The sequence below is a fragment of the Cibotium barometz genome, chromosome 34 (assembly GCF_041138505.1).
Source record: "Cibotium barometz isolate CiBa-2024 chromosome 34, ASM4113850v1, whole genome shotgun sequence".
Taxonomy (NCBI): Eukaryota; Viridiplantae; Streptophyta; class Polypodiopsida; order Cyatheales; family Cibotiaceae; genus Cibotium; species Cibotium barometz.
Window position 1 is genome coordinate 51,335,480 of NC_141079.1, and position 10,918 is coordinate 51,346,397.

Consider the following 10,918-nt stretch of genomic DNA (forward strand, 5'->3'; position numbering starts at 1 on the left):
CCCTCAGGGTTGTAAGCACATGTTAGAGCCAATTTGATGCCAATTCTAGAGAAGAATTCTCTTGCTTCTTCAACATCTAGCTCACCCCTGTCAACTGTTATTTTTCCAACACAACCATACCGGCAAATCACATCTTCCAAAAGAAATTTGCATACTGTTTCCGTACTCTTTGTTCTAAGAGCATGCCCTTCCACCTGATTTGTCAAATCTTCTCTTGCAAGTGCTATATACCGCATCTGCCAAATTCCCAAAGGCATTGTAACTAGATCCACTACCCATTTATAGTGCATGGCAGGTGGGTAGGTTGGTTGTAAGCCATCACGATGTCGCACATTTGAGTACATTTGACATACCATGCATGTTTCCACATATTGGGAGATATCCTTGTACATTCCTTTCCACCAATATCTTTCCTTTATTTTGGTAAAGGTGGCCCACACACTTCGATGTCCAGCCCAGAGACTCTCATGGAATTCTTTCATGAGCTCCCCTTGAGTCTCCTTATCACATATGACTCTCTGTGGCATAGCATTCCTCTGCTTAGGATGCTTCCACAGGTACCCATCCTTCAGAAAATACCCATATGCTTTTCTGCGGATCCTCTTAAATTCTGAGTCAGACCAATTTTCCTGTCTTGTCAGAGTACTCAAGTATTGACCAATAAGCAACCAATTTTCCTGTCTTGTCAGAGTACTCAAGTATTGACCAATAAGCAACCAATCTCCTTCATACATTTCCTCAGTAAAAGACTCAAGTGTATTTGATAGGCAAGTATGGTCCCCTTTTGCATATGCAGTAGTGTAGAACTTTGTACCTACATCATCAATGTCACTAATCATCCCTTCTTCATCTTCATACCTAGCTCTTGATAACATATCTGCAAACTGGGTTATCTTTTCCTGCAATATGCTCAAACTCAGGATTTAGTGACTTGATATAGGCAATCCACCTAAGCATAGCGATATCTGGAGTGGTGCAGCTTGCAATCATCCCAAGGAGTGGCAAGCAATCAGTTTCCACAAGTATAGATGTCCCAATAAGATATTCTTTTTCACATTTTAGAGCAGTGACTATTCCCCATAACTCTCTCTTGATCTGTGGATATTTTCGTTGACGAATGCTTAATACCTTTGCTCCAAATCTGATTACATACCTGTGATCATCCTCATCATCTTACCCTACTGCCCATCCTATCCCAGTAGGAGTAGTATCAACTGTAACAATCACAGGCCTGCCACACTCATAATCTGCCTTCCTTAGAGTAGGTGATGATTGGAGCAAACATTTCAGCTTCCGCATAGCTTTAATATGTACTGCACTCCACAAAAATTTTTGATTTTTCCTCAAAAGTTGATAAAGAGGATCTGCTACATGTGCATAATGTGGCATCCAAATAACATAAAAGACACATGCACCAAGAAATCTCCTCAGCTCTATAACATAAATGCATATCTCTTTCATTCTTTGTATTGCATCTATCTTGGCTGGACAAGGTCGGCGTCCACTAGTACTACAAAGATGCCCCACTATTACCACTTCACCAACCCCAAACACTGATTTCAGTCCAGATAAAGTAAGATTCACCTCTTCAAGCCTGGATAGAATCATATCACAATCCTTTATATGATTCGCCACAAACTTGCGGCACCCCTTCGAATCCAAATCCCCATCTTTGTCTTTCTCATCACAGCCCTTTATTGGTACATCATCCGGAAAAGGCATAGTTATTTGTGGTATGAAGTCTCGCAAGACTTTATTCATTCCATTCATCATATGCGCCACTGAGTTGGTGGCTCCCTGTGTGGTAAGGTACACATCCTTACCAATCCCAAAGGAGTTTTCATTGTGGTCAAGTCCCTGCTTTGTATATCTAGCTGGAACTGATCATATCCCGAATACAGATCACCCATAGAGTATATAGCTTTCCCTGCAAATGCTTCTGCAAACTCGTCCACAATCGGACCTGCTCCCACATTCCTGATTGTGACCTTGTTTATAGGTTGCATGTCTTGAATTGGCACGGTAAACCATCTATTGGAATATGGAGCGCATGATGGCTCCAAAATTCCCATCCTGATCTTTTCTTTTAGTAATTCCATCAGCTTTGGCAAGAGAGCCTTTGGTACTGGAATCGGCCGCCGCAGGTTCCAGGGCACATGTGGCATAGTGAAGATCACCATTGGCGCTGTTACACTTGGATCAACACAGCCTATCTCATGCGGCTAAAAAGCAAACGCTTTCCCATGTTTTACAAGCATCTCCTCAAAGCATTCCCTTTCAACTGGCAACAGAAAATCCTTTTCACCAATCTTCAGCTCTTTTAGGGTTTCCTGTGTAAACTTATGCCCAATTTTCTTTGGATCTCTGAGATTCGGTTGCATAGAGGCTTCATCTAATTTCTCCTTGCTTCTTGGTGGCAAGGGCAAGGCAACTGGTTTCACCTTCTTTGCAACCATTTTATACTTTGTATCAACATGAGCATCCATCTCACAATTCATGTTTTTACATTCCATCCCCTCAAATTCCCGGATTATATCATACATCCCCACAGATGACACCTCTATCATCTCATTTCCACCCTGTAAGCATGCTCTTCCCATAGCAAAAAGCACATCCATAGTATCCACAAATGACACCTCATCAAGCACCCCTGAAATAAACTCATTCTTCTCCAAAAGACCACACTGCTCAAGACTTTTTTGTTCATTTTGTACATGTCGATGCATACCCCGCTTCAAGTCCTTTCTTTTTACAAAGACCAGTGACCCATAGCTAGAAAATCCCTGAAAATTTGCTGAAAAGTTATTTACATTGATTGAGTCCTGCGAGAACTCATTTTCCCTTGTACCATTGGAATCCCGCTTTACAATGGCACCTGGCCAAAATCCCTCATCTCCCTGTAGTTCATGAATTCTCTGTTTATCTTCGCTCGAGAGTGACTGTGCTCGAAGAGACTCACGGTTCCTTTCATGGTTAATGCAAACTGTCAGCTTTCTTACCATCTTTACTCCTTATTCTTGCATATGCCGAGCCATCATCCAAAACCTTTGTTTCCATCCTCACAGCTGTAATGTAGGGTTGCCCAAGGATGAGGGGATACGATGACATCTCCTGAACAAAGAAGTTCTGATCATCTTTCACATCCCCTATAGTTACCCTTACATTTGGACAGGCTGCATAGAGCTCTCCAGATGAGTTATTAGCTGCTTTAATCATCCACCCATGATCTACATCCATTGGCCACTTACATTTGTTGTAGAGATTTTTAGCCATAAGATTTATTTCAGACCCATGATCAATTAGAGCGACATACGCCCCCAAACAGCGGCACCAAATATGTTCAAGTCAAGAGCTTACCTTAGCATGTGTCATTAGGTCTTGCCTTCGAGCCGCAAATGCAACTTCCCTATGTGGGTGCGCTCTTCCAAGTCACCTATCTTGACAAGGGTTTCAGTGGTTGCTCTTGCCCAATGGCTCCTGGAGTAATGACTCTTTGTAAGAACTTCTTTTTCATCATCCTCATCCACAAAGCGCACTTGTCGTGCCCCTTCAGCAGAGTGATTACATTCCACCACATTTTCTCTCTCTTCCTTTTGCTGTACCTGTACTCCATGAGTCTTGGAAGTGCTTGCCTCCCCTTGTGATGGAATAGATTCAATTATGGACTGCCTTTTCCTTCGTATAATATCAATTATCTCATCATGGAATTCTTTCTTTGTAATCCCCAAGACTTCCCCTAGTGTAAATTCCACCCTGCTGTTTAGAATCCTCTCTTCAAGCACCTTTTTGAGATCTGTTTTGCGGCTTCAATATCAGATTGAAGCTTGTAGAGTGGACTTTTTCCTTTACCCTTTTCCTTCTCATGCTTCATTTTTGCTGGCACTTCTTCCATTTTGATACTTCCTGTGGAGGTTTGCTATGCGGTGGAGGCATATGTGATGGCCCAGGATCCTTCTTTTCACTACCACAAGTGACCCTTTTTGATGGCCCTCCTTCCTCATTTTCCCTCTTATGCTTTTCCTCTACCTGTGCCTCATTATTCTGGCATTTTGCAATGTAGGCATGAACAGATAAAGAATCCACAGGCTCTTTCCAGCCAGTCTCAAGACGTATACAGTCACCTGCCTCATGCAAAGCCTGCTTAGACACCTTCTTTGACGTAATTAGTTCCATTGTTGATGGCCAAAAATCTTCATTCTCATAATCTTCATCATTCTCAGATTCCTGTTTTGATTGACCAACCTTTAACCCATAGGTTGCTGCCTCAACCATAGAGATGGCATGTCCAGCGAGACCATGTCCTCAACCAGTTTTTTCATCCCTCCTTTTCCAAAGTTTATGCTTAATGGAAGACCAGTCTCTGTAAGGTGGATTTTTCCATCTTTGAAAAATACAAGTTGATTTCTGAGGGCTTCTTTATGGCTAGCACAGTCTTTCTTTGCATGTTTTGGGTCATCACACCATATGCATCTGAATGTAAACTCTTCTTTGCTTTGAGGCCTTTGCATAGAAGCCTGCCCTAATGGAAGCCCTTTTTCCTCAATCCTGGACATCTTCAATTTTAGGTCTCGCATACCCTTAATAAGCTCATCCATCGGCCCTTCTACCTTTGGGATTGCAGCTGGTTTTGGTAGATTCTCAGGGATAATAGCAGTTATAGGGGTTGCCGAGCTCATCACCATTTTATCCCTCCTTCGCTGCCGCTTTGCTAGCATGGTGACCGTCGACATCATTCCAATCATTCTTTAGCCCCTGCTCTGTATCCTTATCCTCAAGGAGAATTTCCAATTTTTCTTGGAGATCTTTCCCAGCTGCTTGTAAGAAGAGCTCTGTTTTTTCCCTGTCCAAGGTTGTGCGCTCAATCCTTGACAGCTGGGCATAGCGCTTCTCAAACTCTCTTAGCAACTCTGTGGCAGAAATTCCCATTTTGGGTTTTGTGACCCATTCCAAGAAAGTTCGTTTGGTCACCCGCTCGGAATCCTCCATGAAATATTCATCCTTTAAAGCAAGCTTGAAATCCTCCCAATTTCTGCCACCATGTGCTGTCTGTAATCCTCTTATGCGCTCTCTTATTTCAGGAACACATACCAGCTCAAAGCTTCGAACCATATCCTCCTCAGTCACCCTGTTTAGCTCCATTTCCTTTGTGTAATTGCGTAGGGACTTTGTGATGTCCTTACCATCAAATTGATCCACCTTTTTCACAATTGACTGCAGTGCTTTGGTCGTGGAAATTTATCCCCTCTCAGTAGCTTGCTGCTATTGCATATACATAGTAAACATCTGAAACATTTGCATAACTCCGAGGTCAAAACAAACCCCCTGACCCTCAGTATTCTCAGCCATAGCTTCCCTGTGTATTTCACCACACTCTCACCCGAGCAATTTCACGTCGGGTTCACCAAAGCTGTCGTGACGTGGGCGGTGTTGCTGGGAAAGCGTGGGACTTCTGGCTGTGAGAGTAGCTTCCAAAATCCCAGCAAGGAAACAAAATAGATAGCTCTTCAAGGAGCATAAGACATCACCGTTTTTGTTGACATGTACATGTGCCAATTCACTTCAATTCTCAAAGCTTTGAAATTAGTATCATTCTCCTTGTCTCTTCTTTGGTTACAAGTTCATCATCACACATGCACTCTCAAAATCACACACAGAATTACCATCATAATCATAACACACATACTAGCAGAGAACAACCGAGCTCCGGATCAAGAGGTAGAAATCAGCTCAACAACAAATGCACAGCCTATTGGAGCATACCCCCAAGAAACACCAACATACTAGATACTGGGAGCTCGAGGCTGGTCATGAGCACCATAGCACGATTGGGAAGGCCACGACTCCTGGATCTTAAAGCTTCAATCACAATTAATATTTCGAGGATGCTTGAGCTCTTTGTACACTCTATGGGCTCACACCATAGCTTCTGAGGCTCAGCCAACACAGCAGCGCCCTCCAAAACATTGCCAACGGATGGCTACACAAACTACCACAGCAGTAAATTCTCTTGAGCTCGTTTTCAGTCCATGGACAATGAGGGCCTTATCACCAGAGTCTCCAACCAGTCGCATGAATTCAACAGCAGTCCCCTTCATTTTTCGGAAGTTTCAGGAGGCGTATCACTAGATGCAACTTGATTTCCTCTATAATTCGAACTCCTACAAGGCTTGAACAGAAATTGACTTCACAAAACAAAGTATTCTGCAATAACCCAAACTCTGGTTTTTCTTTTCCTCTTCTCTGCATATCTCCCCCTACAGTACCTTGTTTTCTGGTTTTTCTCCCCTTTCTCATTCCTTTCCCCGCCAGAGAATCGGGCCACCCTTCACCTTTTGTAGCTAATATTTCGTATTTCCCCAAATTCAAATACACTTGCGCCTCCTTTTTTTTAGCTTTAAACTCGGATATCTCCTTTTTTGTTATTGCCACGCAAGCTGCCGCCTTCATATACCTCCTATACATCTGATATATCTACTCCTTGTATGCATATGCATGGACCAAAGCAGCATCAAACATCATGTACATATCATAAATCTACTAAAGCATGCATCATGCATGCACTCCCATAAGAGGTAATCACTGACTCGACCCATCGATACCATAGAGAAGCTACTACACATCATGCACATGGGTAGCCATTTACATCATTTACATAACCCTTTGACGAGCCACCCATACCATCATGCACATAGCCATGTAGACCATGTACATAATTGAGTGTTTCCAACTTACCCACGAGGTCTGAGTAACAGCAGAACCACCCCCACCACCTCCCTACTCACAAGGGCCATCTTGAAATAGCTCTCACTAGCATAGTTGCCACTAGGTTCACCATCCATGGGCATGAAGATATTGTTGAAGGGATCATTCTGCCTATGAGGGTACACAAAGACTTTGAATGTGTGCAGCATCTTATTGAAGTCCTCCTTGTTTTGCTCATTCCGAGTAAGAACAGAAATCATGGCATTCCAAGACACGATATCTCAAAAGGGCATTCTTCAAAACCAATCCTTATATCATACATACTCTCACATTTCCATACATGTTGAGAAGGGTGTTCCCTACTACAAGGTCTACCATAAGCATAAAGCTCCATAATTCACACCACACTCATGTACAGAAGCTTCGAGACCTGACTCAGCCTCAGCTCGTCTTATTGAACCTCATTTACAATATGAACATATGTACTTAGGCATCATATAATGACTCAAGTCATGGCACTTAATCCCATGCATCTGGATTTGCATTTAATGACCTCATATGCATGGTTTCACACCATAGACGTGCCATGGCACGACAACGTGCTTAACCTCCACCACTCTAATCCATTCCAAGCTATGAAAAATGGTGGAGGAGGATGATAATGGCCCTAGTCTTCTATTATTTATGTATGATCTCATTATCCTTGGCACTATACATGTTGTTGAAATGTAGAGGACTAGTTTTTAAACATGATGTTGAAACATACGACTGTGGTTCAAGTCTTGAGCCTTAGACAAGCATGGCATTGTTTAGGGTAATAACCAAGGGCCTTAGAGCTTATTGATCTTATTCGTTATAGTAAAGCAAGCCTTGTAGGGGGCCAATGTAATTAATAAAATTGTATTAATTTATTAATACAAAAACCTCTTTCAGCCTCATTATTTTGCTAATGTTTTATAACCTATGAATTTAGGTTTTTCTAAGTTTCAACTATCAATTTGTGGCTATCAATATCTCTACATATGTGGCATATTCGCCTAAAAGGTGAACGAAAATGCAAAAAGCACAATAGTGCAACAAAAAAATCAGAGGAAAAGCATAGGGAATATTCATTGGCCAGTTGCAAGCTAGCAAATTAAGGTTAATTCCATCAAACCAATTTTTCATACAATTGTCAGTTGAGGCAGCATGAGTTTGTCGAGGTAGGCTCAAAAGAAAATTGAAACACACATTTTCGAAGTGTTAGTTTGTTTCTCTCTCTCTCTCTCTTAGTTTGAAAGAAGTTGACGACACACATTAAGCCACCTTGACACCTGTATTCAATGAGGCATGTTGAATCAAATGCACGTAATTCATTATTCTTATGCGTTAATGTATTATTCCCCCCCCCCCTCTCTCTCTCTCGCACATACATGTGCATGCACGTATGCACACATCAATTTTCCTAGTGCATGGAAAGAAAGAGAGAGAGAGAGTTCTGTGGAGAGACGAGAGAGGATGGGGTTATGGATATTTTGTCTTTGTAATATAATTGTTCAATATTTTAAAAAAAATCTATGGAAACAAAGTTTGTAAAAGTGTTGTCATGAGTGCTACAATAGGGGCCTATGATGTGTGGAAAAACAAATTCTATTAAATAGTTGGGAGTAACCGTAATAATCAGATTTTGAATCGTATGATAGATAGATGAATGGTTATTCCTCTTCGCAATTCTTCTCTCAACTACTGTGCAATGACTGCACACTAGATGTGATAGTGCGCTCCATCTATAGATTTTGAAGCCTTAAGTCCCACACCTTCTTGAAAACCAGCATCTCAGACAACGTCCATCTTTCAATAACATGCCCAATCAATCAATCCATGCCATCCGCTTACTCTGCTGGATTCTAGACTCTGGACCCTCTTTGTAAAACGAGTCCTGACTCACGACCCTGCTCAACTCATATATCGGTCACTGGAACGCACACGAACAAGGAGCGAATAGGGGCCTACAATGAGTAAAAATTAAGTAGTTGGAGGTAAGGTATTAAAGAGTTATTTCCTAAGGTTGGAAGAGTTATTTATTTCCTAGGGGCACAAAAAATACAATGGAAGCAAAGCTCGGAAATGGCTGAGTGTGAAAACGTTATAAATGTTATTTCACTAACGTTTCTAAGCCAGGTGGCAACAAACCGCGTTGGAACAGAAGAGTCAAGCCGCCCATGTGAGGACCGTGGCGGCGTGGCCCCCACACGAGCGTCGTGGTGCAGGATGAAGCTTCTCCTCTTCAATGTGGAATGCCGTGGCGGCGTGGACCGTCGCCTCCCTTCAAAGGGCCGCGTGTGGCCTGCAGCAGCAGCACGATGAAACTCCGCCCCTTCCTCCTCCTCCTCCTCCTCCTCCTCCTCTTCATGTTTTGCGCCCCCATGGCTTCCAACGCGCAAGCCTACGGTATCGTTCTGTGCTTCTTTTTGTCCAAGATAATACTTACTTTGTTCTGTGGACGACTTCTGATCAATTCTGTGTTTGCTCCGCCGTGCTGATCGCAGCTGTTGGCCGCCAGCAATTCTCTGCCTCTCCTGTGATGAGCACGGCCAGCGTTAACGCCACTGCTGCAAATGTAAGTACCTCTCACCTTGCATTTAAGTACATAAAATGCAAATGCCTAATTATATTTTGCCTTTTATATATATATATATATATATATATTCTGCCTTTTAAAAAAAAATATATAATTTCAGGATCTTCCCCGGAGAGTAAGCAGAGGCTTCCAAGGATCACCCGGAAACAATTGCTGCTAGTGAGAACTGCGCACCGGAAACAATTGCTGCTAGTGAGAACTGCGCACTACTTCCTCAAGAGTTTCCACGGACGTGATGAAATCCTTAATTGTAACTTATGTGAGCCTGAGGAGCCCATGATCAGTATCCATGGATTTTGAGAGTGTTTCTCATGCTCCATTCTTAATTACAAGCTAGTACTCAACCCGCACGCTCCTGCTGTATGTAAAAGACATTAAAAAATAATGAAGCCCCAATACAAAGGGTCAATCAAAGGATTTTTTCTTCTTATTTTTTAGAAATCCAGGATTTCTCTTTTCCCTCTTCTCCTTGTGTCTTGGTTGTCCATGGTTAATATATAATAGATTGGTAACGATACATTATTGTCTTCAATTATTCATGTATTAAATAATTATTAACCACTCTTCACCCACTCTCTCATGACCATCCTTTCTCAATAGCCAATATTCATGTCTTAAATAATGATTCCTTTATTGTTAAATCTCTTCACCTACTCTCTCATTAAAACCCACCCATCTTCTTGCAACTACCAAATTTTGAGAAAAGACTACATAACAACAAGCCCTATTTAGCATGCAAGAACTTGTATTTTTTTTGCCTTAAGGGTGATGAGATTAATTCAAAACGAGAGTATGTTTATTCATTAGTCCATGCTACTAAAAGCAATAGTGACGGAGGCACGATCTTTGAATGTACCCATTAAAGATACCATTTAGAGTTGAAATGTTGTCATTTTGGAGTGTTCTTATTTAAGAGTGGGAGGAATATCATGGTGTTGTTATGGTATTTAATGTTCTATGCAAATGTAATCAATAATTTTTTACCCTTTTAGTATATTCAATAATCAATAAGTCTATTCAATAGCTTTATAGTGCTTTGAAGCATGTGTTATTTTTAAAAGTAACAAACAAAATTTTTAGAGAGAGAGAGAGAGAGAGAAAGCAAGTAAGTTTTAGAATTCGGTCACGTAATGCCAGATTTATTCTAAGTTTTGTAGTGAGAAGAATTTGGCAATGAGCCATCAAAGCTTGACTTCTTTGCCTCTATTTTTTTCCAGGAAATGGCTTATTTTTTATTTCTTTTCTTCTTCTTCTTCTTCTTCTTCTTTCAAAAAAAAAGGGCTATTGTATTAAGAAAAAGGGAGGGGCGGATTTACAAAGACCATTTTCGCATGGCTGACGCGTGGACTCGCTTGAGGGACATTCCAAAATGGATCCGATGTTGCAAGGCCAATTGGCAAGCGCTGCACACGTGAAGGCATGTGCGCCGCGTGTGAGGGGGGTGGGATCTTTGCATGGCGAGACCGAGCCTGAACGTTCATCGTCGGTGATGAGCTTTCTCTCACTATTCCTCCTTCCACTTGATGATCAATCTTCCTTTTGCCCAGACGCCGGCTCCATCTGTCTCTCTGGTCGACGGGTGGGGTTAGCATGGGC

The 10,918-nt window shown here is 41.9% G+C and overlaps 1 long non-coding RNA gene across 1 annotated transcript; it reads left to right on the forward strand.

Moving 5' to 3' along the window:
* The first annotated feature begins 8,997 nt into the window (after positions 1 to 8,997).
* LOC147619159 (uncharacterized) lies at positions 8,998 to 9,736 on the forward strand. Its single transcript, XR_015262061.1, has 3 exons — positions 8,998 to 9,132; positions 9,231 to 9,301; positions 9,423 to 9,736. It is a non-coding gene; the product is annotated as an uncharacterized LOC147619159 (long non-coding RNA).
* The last annotated feature ends 1,182 nt before the right edge of the window (positions 9,737 to 10,918 follow it).